Source organism: Dinoponera quadriceps, unplaced genomic scaffold (assembly GCF_001313825.1).
Source record: "Dinoponera quadriceps isolate SergipeBrazil2010 unplaced genomic scaffold, ASM131382v1 scaffold2420, whole genome shotgun sequence".
NCBI lineage: Eukaryota > Metazoa > Arthropoda > Insecta > Hymenoptera > Formicidae > Dinoponera > Dinoponera quadriceps.
In genome coordinates, this window is record NW_014556754.1 from 1,140,459 (window position 1) to 1,151,987 (window position 11,529).

Below are 11,529 nucleotides of genomic sequence, written 5' to 3' on the forward strand. Positions count from 1 at the left end.
TTTAGTATTTAGTTATTAAACAGAATTACGTACCTATGTATTTATTATTTAAATTTACTTTAAACATCCGTTCTTCCGGCAAGCGTTTACATTTCAGCGTCCTCAATTCGCAAACGTTTTTTTCCCTCCCGCCTGGATTCCGCGTTTCGAGCTTCCGATCGATTTCGGCCGGCGCTACTCTTATTATTCCTAATTCCGTGGGACGGATCTAAATTCAATTGGCGCGAACAAATGATATCTATTTCATTGACGGCCGAATGAATAGCAATCGACGTCGAAATAGGGAATGCAATACGATATCATGGGCATAGTTGTGCCGCGGCGTGATTCATGATGCGCACAGAAAGAGATCCGCGATAGGACCGCGAGCATTCAGATGATTACGATCCGCACCCACGCGCGCTGCAACGCGCCGCACCCGTATTACACGTGCGTTCTAATCGGAATACGTATATTATACAATAAACCGGAATAAGGACATTAGACACGTGCGCGCGAACACCGACGGAACGCGCGCGGATACCTCGCGTTACAATTTACATGCCAGCAGCCGTGAAGAATACGCGATGTCTTTATAGACCCGCGAGGTGTGTGAAAGCGCCGAGATAGATACAGACCTGAGCCCCACTACGAAGCCGAATTACAATGCGACTTTCCGGGAAATTTTTTAGGTGCCTAGAAAAGGGAAAAGTTTATTTTTCGCGATTTTTTTCCGATAGATTAATATTCGCCAGGGATATCGTTGAATATCGTTAGCGAGGACGAGGGAGAAGTGGTGAGTGAAAACTCCGCTTGTCAAAATCCAACTGCTAATGAAATTGCTAATGAACGTACGTTTAATTTGCGTGAAATTTCTCGTTTTGGAAAACACGACGCTCGCGCGCGCGGACAGACGTTGGCGCGGGGTAACTTGCGAGATTAATTAGTGAAATGAGACGAACGCACGATGTTGTTATTCCCAAGTCGTGACGGTATGCGAAGAGATTAATACGACGCGTAATTACGAGCGGCCGTGTCGGAAGCGAGGAGATTGAAAAACTAGCGTGCACACGCGTATCCGACCACGCGGCTCTCGCCGCGAATTAGAACGCCAAAACTCCACGGAAGAGACAACGGCCGTCTGGTGTGTTCGCGAATTAGCATTCCCCACACCCCACCACAGTTGGGACGGTATATCATATGTCGGACAATGGCCAGATAATGCCATTACGTCCCCGTTAACAGCCATAATATCGAACGACAACGATGCCAACAGCTACGTCGGCTACGTCAAATGATAAATGTCGCCGTTGAAGTGGAATGGCACACTCTTGCGTTGGGGTGAGGAAATGGGACGGAGAATATTGGCCCGTGACTAGTCTCTCAGGCACCCCCCGCCTCACAGCCAACCATGTTTCATAACTCCCGATGATAAAAACCGTTCGGTGTTAAAAAAAAAAACAATCTAAGGTCTCGGATGTACGAAACTGATGAAGAAGTTTCGAAGAGGAAATAGAGATGAAGGAGCTCCAATTAGAATGATTAAGATTGAAACCGCGAAATTTTTACGTATTTGAGAGGAACGGAAAATTTCGGGGTGAGTCGTGAGAGCATCGGGGCAATTCTTGGAAAATTTCCGATCGAACCCCGGAATCCTAAGAATCCGAGATCGTCGCGAGGTCTGGTAATCCGATGATCCCGATACTGCGCTCGTTCTGATGCGTGACGGAAAGAATGACGGAAAGTCAGGAAGACAGGGGGTGAGACCGTGGCGCGCCGTAGATGACAGAGGGAGGGAAAATAAATGCGAGCCAGTGGAGCGGACTAAATGCCACTAAACGGGGGAAACTGGGATAAAAACATACGTTTCCGCTTTTCTCCCATAATACATCATAAATGCGCGAAAACCGGTCCCCATTGTGCGGGCCATTGTGCGAGTATAACGAATGGTTCCGTGATTCTTGGGAACTTCGGACGATTATCGTTCCGCACTGTTTTGACTCGGCGATTTTTTATGGCCCTATCTCTACCTCAACCCGGCCCGGGTTATTCCTTGCCGCTCGCGTGGGAAGGACACGGAGGATGGACGAGGTCCTGAATGAACCACTGATGTTGGAACGTCCTGGCGAGTCACCATTGTCGTTCATGTTTATAAACGCGAAAAGAAATCTATCGAACAACCTAGTGACACCTCCTTTGGGAGAGAAACGGCGATCAATGACGTGCACGCTTGTAAGATTATTCCGAAGCTTAGAAAGTCCGAAAGTTTCTCGAAAAATCCTCGGCCGCGAAATCGACCGGGCGGATTTAACCCTAGCCGCGCTCACCCCCGGCGCAGAGACAAAGGTCCTCGATATTGGGGTCATCGAGAGTGGAGGGTTCGTTTAACGCAATTCGCCGCCCGTAAGGAGGTCGAAGTGGATGCCCGGGAAAGAGAGAGAAAGAGAGAGAGAGAGAGGAAGGAGGGAAAAGGAGAACACGCGAAAAATCGTCCACCGTGTCTAAAAGCCACCCCCTCTCTGCGGAGTCTATCCCCCGTGTCGAAGACAGGGTGGCGCGTGCTGCCGCGGAGCCACCGCCCCGTAATGTGTATATTATGTTAACAAATAAGTGGTCGCGGTAATAAAAGCCCGCCATGCTACGACGACCACCCCTTTTCTCTTCTCTCCAAGCCCCCCTCGCCCCTCCGAAGCTCCTCTTCGCTCGCGCGCGTATAATGTATGCGCGGGATGTCTTGAACAATATTCTCGCGACTCCCGGCTGACATATAATGGCGCGTATAAATAATAACGTCTCCGCGCTCGGCACCCCTCAGCTACTCCCTCTCCCCCCCGCAATCCTCTATTCATCTCCACCCTTCTCGCCAGGGCCGGCGCCTGCATACGAGACACCCTATACCCAGCTCCGCCGCATACATTGTTGAAACTGTAAGCCAAGCTGTATCTGCGTCGTTAACGTTTCCGCCTGCGGTTTTCGTGCAATTCCGGCGCGTTAAAATTTCCCTCGCTCGGCTATTTTGTAATTTTTCTTATTTACCGTCGATCACCCTCGCGAGATTGATTATTCGATACCTCCTTTAGGATTTTCCGTATAATCGATACACTTTGTAATTTTTTCCTTCACTCGGCTCACTTTCGAATAACAACGGATACAAATGTCACGGAGGCTTTTTGAGAACGCATCCCGCCCGTCTATATACGGTGTCCGTCCTACTTGTCCCTTGAAATTGAGTGGAAGGGCGGCAAGACGTCGCGCAGAGGAGAAGGAAAGGAGGGGAGGAACTGAAGAAAGGTCGGTAGGAGGGGAGGGGAATAACGGGGTGCAGAACGAGAGCAGTGGGGTGGGTGGCTGCGAGACTGAAATATGTACAAACTTGCGGCTCCTTGTTATGAGCGGTGATAAATTACACCGGCAGAAAGAGAGCCGTCGGGGGATGGGGGCGAGGTTGGAGAGATAGAAGGATGAGAGCGGGGCGAGAAGGAGGGGGAAGCGCTATTATAAGTATCGCGGATATAGCGATTTCGGCGTGCACGCCGCCGCGAAGGGGATCCACTATGTCGCGTGTTTCGGTAATTTTTCACGGGCGCCGTGTATCTCGTCGGGAAATATCCGCCAATTGGAGTCGCCGGAGGAGAGACGTTGAATTGCATTAATGTAAATATTGGGAGAGCGGGCTGTCGATTTGAAAAATATGAAATATCGGCCGCGAAGGTTCGAGTTCGGAAAATCGTATCGGCTTTAAAAATAGAAATGACGAAATACACGAAAGTCTAAATACCGTCCCGATTCACCGAGTATCCTTTCAGGTGATGTTCAAACTTTTGTTCGTGTCCTTATCATTTCATTTATTATTAAGTATCTCTGTATGAGAAATAATTCTAGCCCTAGAGAAACAAAATTCCAAGTCAAACGATCCCATTTGATGTTATATGATGAGAGAGAGAGAGAGGGGACGAATCCTTACGATGTTTGGGTAACATTAGGGCGAGCCTAAGTGAATGTGTTTCTGATCTTGACCTTAAGCTTCATTAACTTCATGGTGTGTCCGCCCCCGGTGCAAGGATATGATTTAAGATGCGATTCGGTCAAGCGAATAGGATTCAGTCGGGGATTCAGCCGCGCGGACGCGGCATGATCGTGCGGATCGCCGGCGCGACCATGAAGAGAGAGAATGATGACTGGAGGGAAAATCGACGCGTCGGATCTCTCCCGCTTGATGAAGAATTCGGCGCAGTCGAGGGCAGGTGCGGATCGAAAGACTCGATGAATCGATTTAGGCCTGAATTGATGTAATCAACGGCGCGTAAGAGGTGGGAATCGCTCGCTCTTCGCTTATTAGATCGGTACTTACGTGTGAAACACCGCGCTGGGACAGTTCCGAATTGGCGGGACGCGAAGTGTCAAGTTGCAAAATTGTTTCGCATTAATCCTTTAAAAACGGGAGCTGCAAATGAGCGATTTAGTAATCAGATCGGCTAATCTAGATCAAGAAAAATCAAGTGAAATATCACTGCAAAAAAAAGAGTCGTCGACTGTCTCTCAATGTAAGACAATTGTGTGTCGCATTTTACTAATTAATTGTACACACGCGAGTCGCGGGAACTCTTGAAAATTCTGTGTTGCCAATAAACGACTCTCGGTTAGACGTGCAAATTTACCTAAAGTTAAATCGGTTAAATCGATACTTCGTGTTGCTCGTCTCGCGATGAACGCTCCTTAATTTCCGCGAGTCATCTCTCATAATTCCTAAACGGCAACATCTTTCCTCTAATTACTTGCGCGCGAGTGTCATTGTACTTTTCTATTTCCTCTCGCTCTCGCTCTTACCGCCCCAGCAGCCGAACCGTGAACGGCTGAATAGCGAATCATACGTCGGCAATGCATCTGGGAATTTCGCCCAACACCATGGAATGTCGGAAATGACTCTCTCAGCTAGAAATTGGACACTCTCGATGCACAACGATAATGCGCCAACTCGGGGACATCTCTCGCCGGAGAAAGCCAAGATCGCGAGGTTGCCAGTGAGAACGTTCGAATGAGGATGGATGCATCGCAACGAAGACCTCGCTCCCACGTGGCGTTGATGAATAATACAGGGTGACCGGGATAAGACGCAACCCTTGTTCATGTAAAAATATTTTAATTTCCGAGACACAGAACGCACATATAACGCAACTCAATATATACGCACGCGCTACCGAATTCTAAAAAAATTCTAAGAAAGTTGATTTATTCTCTAATAATTCGAATTGTTTTCCTGGAAAAAATAAATATAATCATGAATTAAGGATGCCGAAAACGTAAAAGTTATACATTAACATGTTAACTGGCACATTGATTTTTGTTGATTATTTTCATGCTCAACTAAAGTTTAAATTGTATATATTTGTTAATTCGTTTCATTGACTATATATTTAATTCGTTGTATTCAATTGGGGGGTTACATTTTATATGTAAATTAATGAGACGCAGCAATATTATAAAGCCGGTCACACCGGTGATCCTCCCCGTGACATCAAACGATTTTATTCATTGGAAAAAAGTGCCCCGTATAAATGAAACACTAACCGTTAATAGGTTAACAGGCCGACAATAGGAAAAGTCTACCTTGACAATCAAACGTGATGCAACGTTTCTTTATTTATCGGGGGGTTCTAAAACGGAGTGTCGATGCGAACGACTCGGGTATGTTCCATGAATACACCCTAAGCCGAATCGATCCGACGTGAGTATCGATTAGTGTATCGATGCCGCTCGGTCTCTCACGGCAGCCTCGTCAGGTACTCACAATGGCCGGAGCTAATGACTATCGGAGACAAGGGTGACATCGTCCGTCCGTCCGAAACTCCCCATCTGTTTCAGTTACTAAATCTTCCCATGCCTGTACGCGCGGCCTAATCGATTACGGTGTGTACGGGGCGAGAGAGTATCGAGAACGGTAGTCGAGTCACCCTCCCGGGGTATCTTGTCTGGTTTAGCGACTCTTCCTGCTTCCGATGAAAATATTTTACCAGGGTGAGAGCAGGGAGGGGGAACGACGCGCAAACAGTAGGAGAATCGCCGTAATTGTCATCCAATGCGAATCCCGATATTTTTTTCGAACATTTTTAATCATTCTAACAAAGTCCTAATACAAAGCTGTAACAAGTAACGAAATCTCGAAATTAATTAACACTCGGGACAAGCTCAATTGAAACAGAAGCTCCTCTGACACGTTGACTGACAAGCTGAATTTATGTAAAAATCCCACCAGATCCAAATTCTCAACGTAATGTATTAATGATATTTTGTTGTTTTCTTTATTCAATATTATTCTAAACTCATAAAATCATCTCTAATCCGAGTAAAAGCGTCACCCACAAACAGGTGGTAGAGCCGCTGCTAAAGCTCGCAGTCACCTGAATTAGATGACGTAACGATCACCATCATATTAACGCAGTTAAAAGGTGAATAATTTAACGAACCGAACAACAATTCAACGAATTATTCCCACATCTGTACAAATCATTACCACGAGCCACTGTTCGGCAAATCCCGAACAAAGAAGTCTGCTCTGCTTTAACTGTGCACCACCAAATGCTCTGTGTACCAACAAACGTTTATTATATTAAAAAGACGAGACACACACGCGCACATACACACAGGGAGAAAGAAAAAGAGGGTAGAGGTCATACGGAAGGGAAAAGAAGAGAGGAGGAGTGCCAAGAGAGAGGCGGGAGGGGGAGAATCGTGCAGCGGTGTCTTGAACCGTCGGACAACGGCTCTCGTAATAAGAATAGATGGCTTCTCTCGATTCCTGAATGGCCGACTATTAGCAACGAGCCGTGCTGGCGACAATGAGGCCCGACAAACTGATAAATTACGGCACGGGTGTACCCGCCGCTGCACCGGCCGCAGGTAAATAGAATTAATCACACTATAGAGGGTACACACCGAGCGACCGGTGCCGGGCTGGCAGCAGCCCCCTCGCATCGGCATCGGCATCGGCCGCGCGGCATCGAAGGCGGCTGCGCTCGCAAAAGGCTACCGGCCAATATAACAACGTGACTGTACGGTTTTCACGGCCCGTCATTCTTTTCCCTCGGATCCTCCCGCGCCCGCCCCCTCCGCCCCGCTGGCCCCGCGTTCGTTCGTTCGTTTTAGAGAGGGTGAACGGCGTTGACAGCGCAGCGTTGCATTCTCCTCATTGGTCGTCGGCTCTCTAATGAAGTTACCTTGTTGTTGTGTGCTGCCTATGCGCGCCGCGCATCCTCTGATATCGGTGAAATTAATGGAAATTGCATATAGGATTTCTGTGACAGGTGTGAATAAAAAAGAATACGTACACCGCCTCGTACGCGCGCGCGTTCTTTCTCTCTCTCTCTTTCTCTCTTTCTCTGTGGAAGTTGAATTAGGAAATCTTACCTTATGAGTCGATGTAATGGGCGAGGACATCGTTACGCGGTCGTCAAATGGAGATTTTTGCCGAGGACGATCGTTGTACGTCGCGCTGAAAATCATCCGGTTAAGTCCTTCAGATGGGGTGGTTATCGTCTTCGTGAAATTTTGTTAATTTCTAGATTGGCTTCTCAGTTGAAGTCACTGTGTGACAGCGGGCCCATCACCGTTGAATCTTCTCGTCGATAGATCCATCAGCTCGACTTGATCGGTTAATTATCGCGGACGGCTGAACAAACTCTCGTAGCCAGGCGAATGGCTTATCGAGGGCACGGAGAAACGCGTCTCAACGGGTCGAATGTTAAAATTTTTATTAACCTAGCTTTCTCCATTCCTCCGTGGTTTCCTATCGGAAAAAGGGGGATTGCGGGACTCTGAATGGAATAAAATAATGTATCTCGCGCGTCGCGGCGGGGATAACAATTTATTAGAGATTGTGGGGACAACATCAATTTGTTGGAGTCTCAGTGTCGCCCTTCTTCGCGCGGGTCACCCTCAGGTAGACGCGGGTAATTCACGGTCATTCGCGAGTCTACGGGGCAACGGTATCCATCACTTTCGATTCGATTTCGTGCGATTAGCCACGGCGCGTCGTCTAGGAAAAGGTGGCGCGGAGGGCTGGCGGTAGCAGCTTCCGTCGGGACTTTTGGATTCATGACGCTTTTTTTCGACGACGGGTGTTCTCCGATCTCGAGCCGCGTCAAAAGGGAATAGACGGAAAAACATGATCAACGCGCGGAGAGGAGATGGATAGGAGCGATCACGAGCGCAGCCACCGCGAATTGCGCCGGATTCTATCGATGATCGATCGACTGTTGAGTACTTCCACCTCTGCTTGTGAAATGTGAACGGACGCCGAATTGAGTGGAATTATCAGCCTTGTGGCTGTTGACCTATTGCAGATACCCGATCACATGGAGTATTTATTACGGAATGACTACAATGTTCAGACATTTTGACGGAGACAGCTGGGAAACCCTTGGCTATTGACTTATTACAGATGTCTTATCACAGATATCTTCGCATAGGGTAGTATTGATTTATCATCGAGTATTTATCGAACGAAACGACACTTTCGTTCAGCCATTTTCGCCGAAAATAACTGGAACCGTATTGAAGTCCAACGGACTCCTGATCAAATGCGCAGCGCGCGTTCTATCCAATGTAAATCTAACGCAATCAAGGCTGGGCTTCCTGCATTAAGAAATTGCGGACCGACCGTCGAAAGTCCCGAAATTTCCCGCACAAGACGTCCCTATGAAACAAAAAGGGCGCGGGATTTCTCATGACGCTTGGCTATCGGCTTTGACCCTTTCCCTCTCCGCCATGTTAGCTCGACCTCTCCGTTCACCAAGAAGCGCGGCTTTCCTCATCCGCCTCCTCTTTTTCCCAGTCGTTCCTCCCGCTGTTCCCTTTCTCTCCTCGTAGTCATTCCACCTCCAAGCACAAGCTCTCCCTCCCATCCTCTCTCTCTCTCTCTCTCTCTCTCCGTCACCTCCCTCTCTCCTCCTACTCTCTCGCTCGCTCTCTCTCTCTCTCTCTCGCCGGTTTTCCTCCCCTTCCTCGTCCTCCGTGCTTCCTCCCTTTCTCGAGGAAGCCGACGTCTTTTTCTTCCCCGGGGCTGCTTTATAAGACGACAAAAGAACATCACGGCGGAGTCAAGATGGCGGGATCCCGGCGCGGTCTCTCGTAACCCACCCCTCCTCCCCTCGCCTGCCCTGTCCCACCGCCTCCCACGCTATTGTTGCCGTGAGCAGGAGAGACAAAATGAACCCGATTGTTAGTGCCGGGCGGCATCATAATGAACGCCCATTCACCGGGAGACACCAAATGAGCTCCCGCGTCTTGTCCCGCGGCTTTGTCCGCGATACTTTTAATTCTCCGCTGGTCCTTTGTCTTCCACGCGGAGGCACCCGCTATCTCCTTTTCCCCGGCTGTTCCACCCGCCGCCCGGCCGCGCTCTCTTTTTCCCTCCTCGTATATCCGCCTCGTGTCCCTCCTTGGTGATTTCGCCTCGTCGCGGAAAACGCGAAAAAGCCTCTCCCAATAGAGCCGCACCGGTATTTATTGTTCGCGCTGCCTTTCCGAAAGGGAGGCAAAGACGGTCACGGCTCGCCGGCCGGTTTGTTTGAATCAAACGACGGCCGTCGCGATCGACTCGAATTCGACGAGATGACGGTCGCGAGACGCCTCGGCTGTTCGACCGATCGTGACAGCTCGGCAGGAGCGGGGGACGCTAATGGGAAAGTCGATTTTTCACTTCGATCCGTCCGTGTGCCACTTTGCACGCTTCGCACGGATAAAGTGCACCCTCCAATCTGGCGAATCGCCGGTCATAACATTGTAGTCTTATTGGGATTCCGCCGGCGATTCGAGGCCGCAAATTCAGCCGGCCACCTATTTATCTATTTGCCCACTCGGCGCAAATCGCCGGCACGCACCTTGCCGGCCGGCCGCGCTCGGAGCCGCGTACGATTCTTCGCGGGGAACACACGGGAGCGTGTGCAGTGTGTTCTTCGTCATGGGCAGGACGAAAGGAGAAGGAAAATATTATTGCTCGATCCGCTCGTCATGCATAAATGCATCGATCGCGCTCTCGCGTTTCCTCTCGGCTCGCTCTCGTCGCTTCTTGGCGGCTGAGCAAACAACGATATCCATAATATTAGAGTCACAAGCAACGGGTTATTAACTACGCGCTCGTATACGCTTTTCTCTCTCTCTCTCTGTCTCATCCCCTGTGTCTCTTTGCCCTCCTCCTCCCTCTTTCTCCGTCCAACTCTCATGCAGCCTTTTCCGCGTTTGCAGTTCGCGACACGTGCGAGGCGATCAACTTCCTCGGATGTCACCCATCTAAATCCTTCAAACGGTGAATTTGGAATCTTCCGTCAACAGCCGTTCATTACGCCGAATCTGAGATACTGTTTCACGAGACCGTTTCAGAATACGCAATTTTAGATCGAGGCAAATTGCCGGGTAAGTTGAGTCCAAGCGTTTTTTGATATCATAATCGATATTCCGCAGTCGGTCAATTATTCACTCATCCGTGATGACAGCCGGAAACAACGGAGACTTTGTGGAAATTACGTCTTCATTACGTAATCTCGCGTTGTCGGTACCTTTGGTGATTTTGTGACGATCGGTAACAGACACACGTGCGCGCGCGCACACACAACGCACACTATGACTCAATCTTCCCGGAGGAAGCGCATGACAAACCTGACGCTGTCACGTGCAAGAATCACTTGCCGTTCAGCTCCTTACGCTCGTTGGGCGGTCGGAGACGTTCTTCCTTTCTTTCTCACGTACCGAGCCAATGGTGGAGACCGAAACTAACAGCCCGCTCGAATAATCTCTCGCTAGAGACAAAAAAACTACCCTTTGCGGGCCCCTCGAGTGGAAACGATTCCTATTATTTGCGCGTCTCTCTCTCTCTCTCTCTCTGCCAGCTCCTATTATTCGTTTAAAATTACAGTCTTTGAGAAGCGGCTGGCTTTAAGGCCATCGGCTGCAAAGCCGGCGATCGTGTTTTGGAGCGACAGGCTGCTCCATAAATTGAACGCTTTTTAAATTGTAAGATTAAAAGACATTCACAAAAACATAGTTTTAATTTAAAAAAATTTTTTTTTTAATTTTACTATGTCTCAACAATATCGTTTTGCTTTCAATGTGGAAAAGTTTTAGCCTTCCACCGAATTATGGGTCAGACAGACTTGTTGAATTGTATTTGAAGAGCTGTGGCGAAGAGAAATACGTGATCTATGAGTTCTCTACACTTCTGAAGAATCGTTAAAAAGTCGCTCTATCCGTTAGACATGTAGATCTGATAAGCTAATTAATGCGTGTCTGGGAGCTATTTGAATTTAACACAAGGCCAGTTACACCCATAGTGCGCGGTCGGTGTATAATTTGACGCTACTAGTGAATTGACTTTTTTTACTGAAAATTTGTCTATGAACGTAAGTAAGCATTGTGATGACGTATTTTTTTGAAAATAATAAATAATTATAAATAAATAATGGTAATAATATGTATGTTACAGATATCAGAATCAAATGGCGTGTAACCTAAGCGAGCATATCTTGCAAAGCATGATATTAAACAATTTGTTATTTT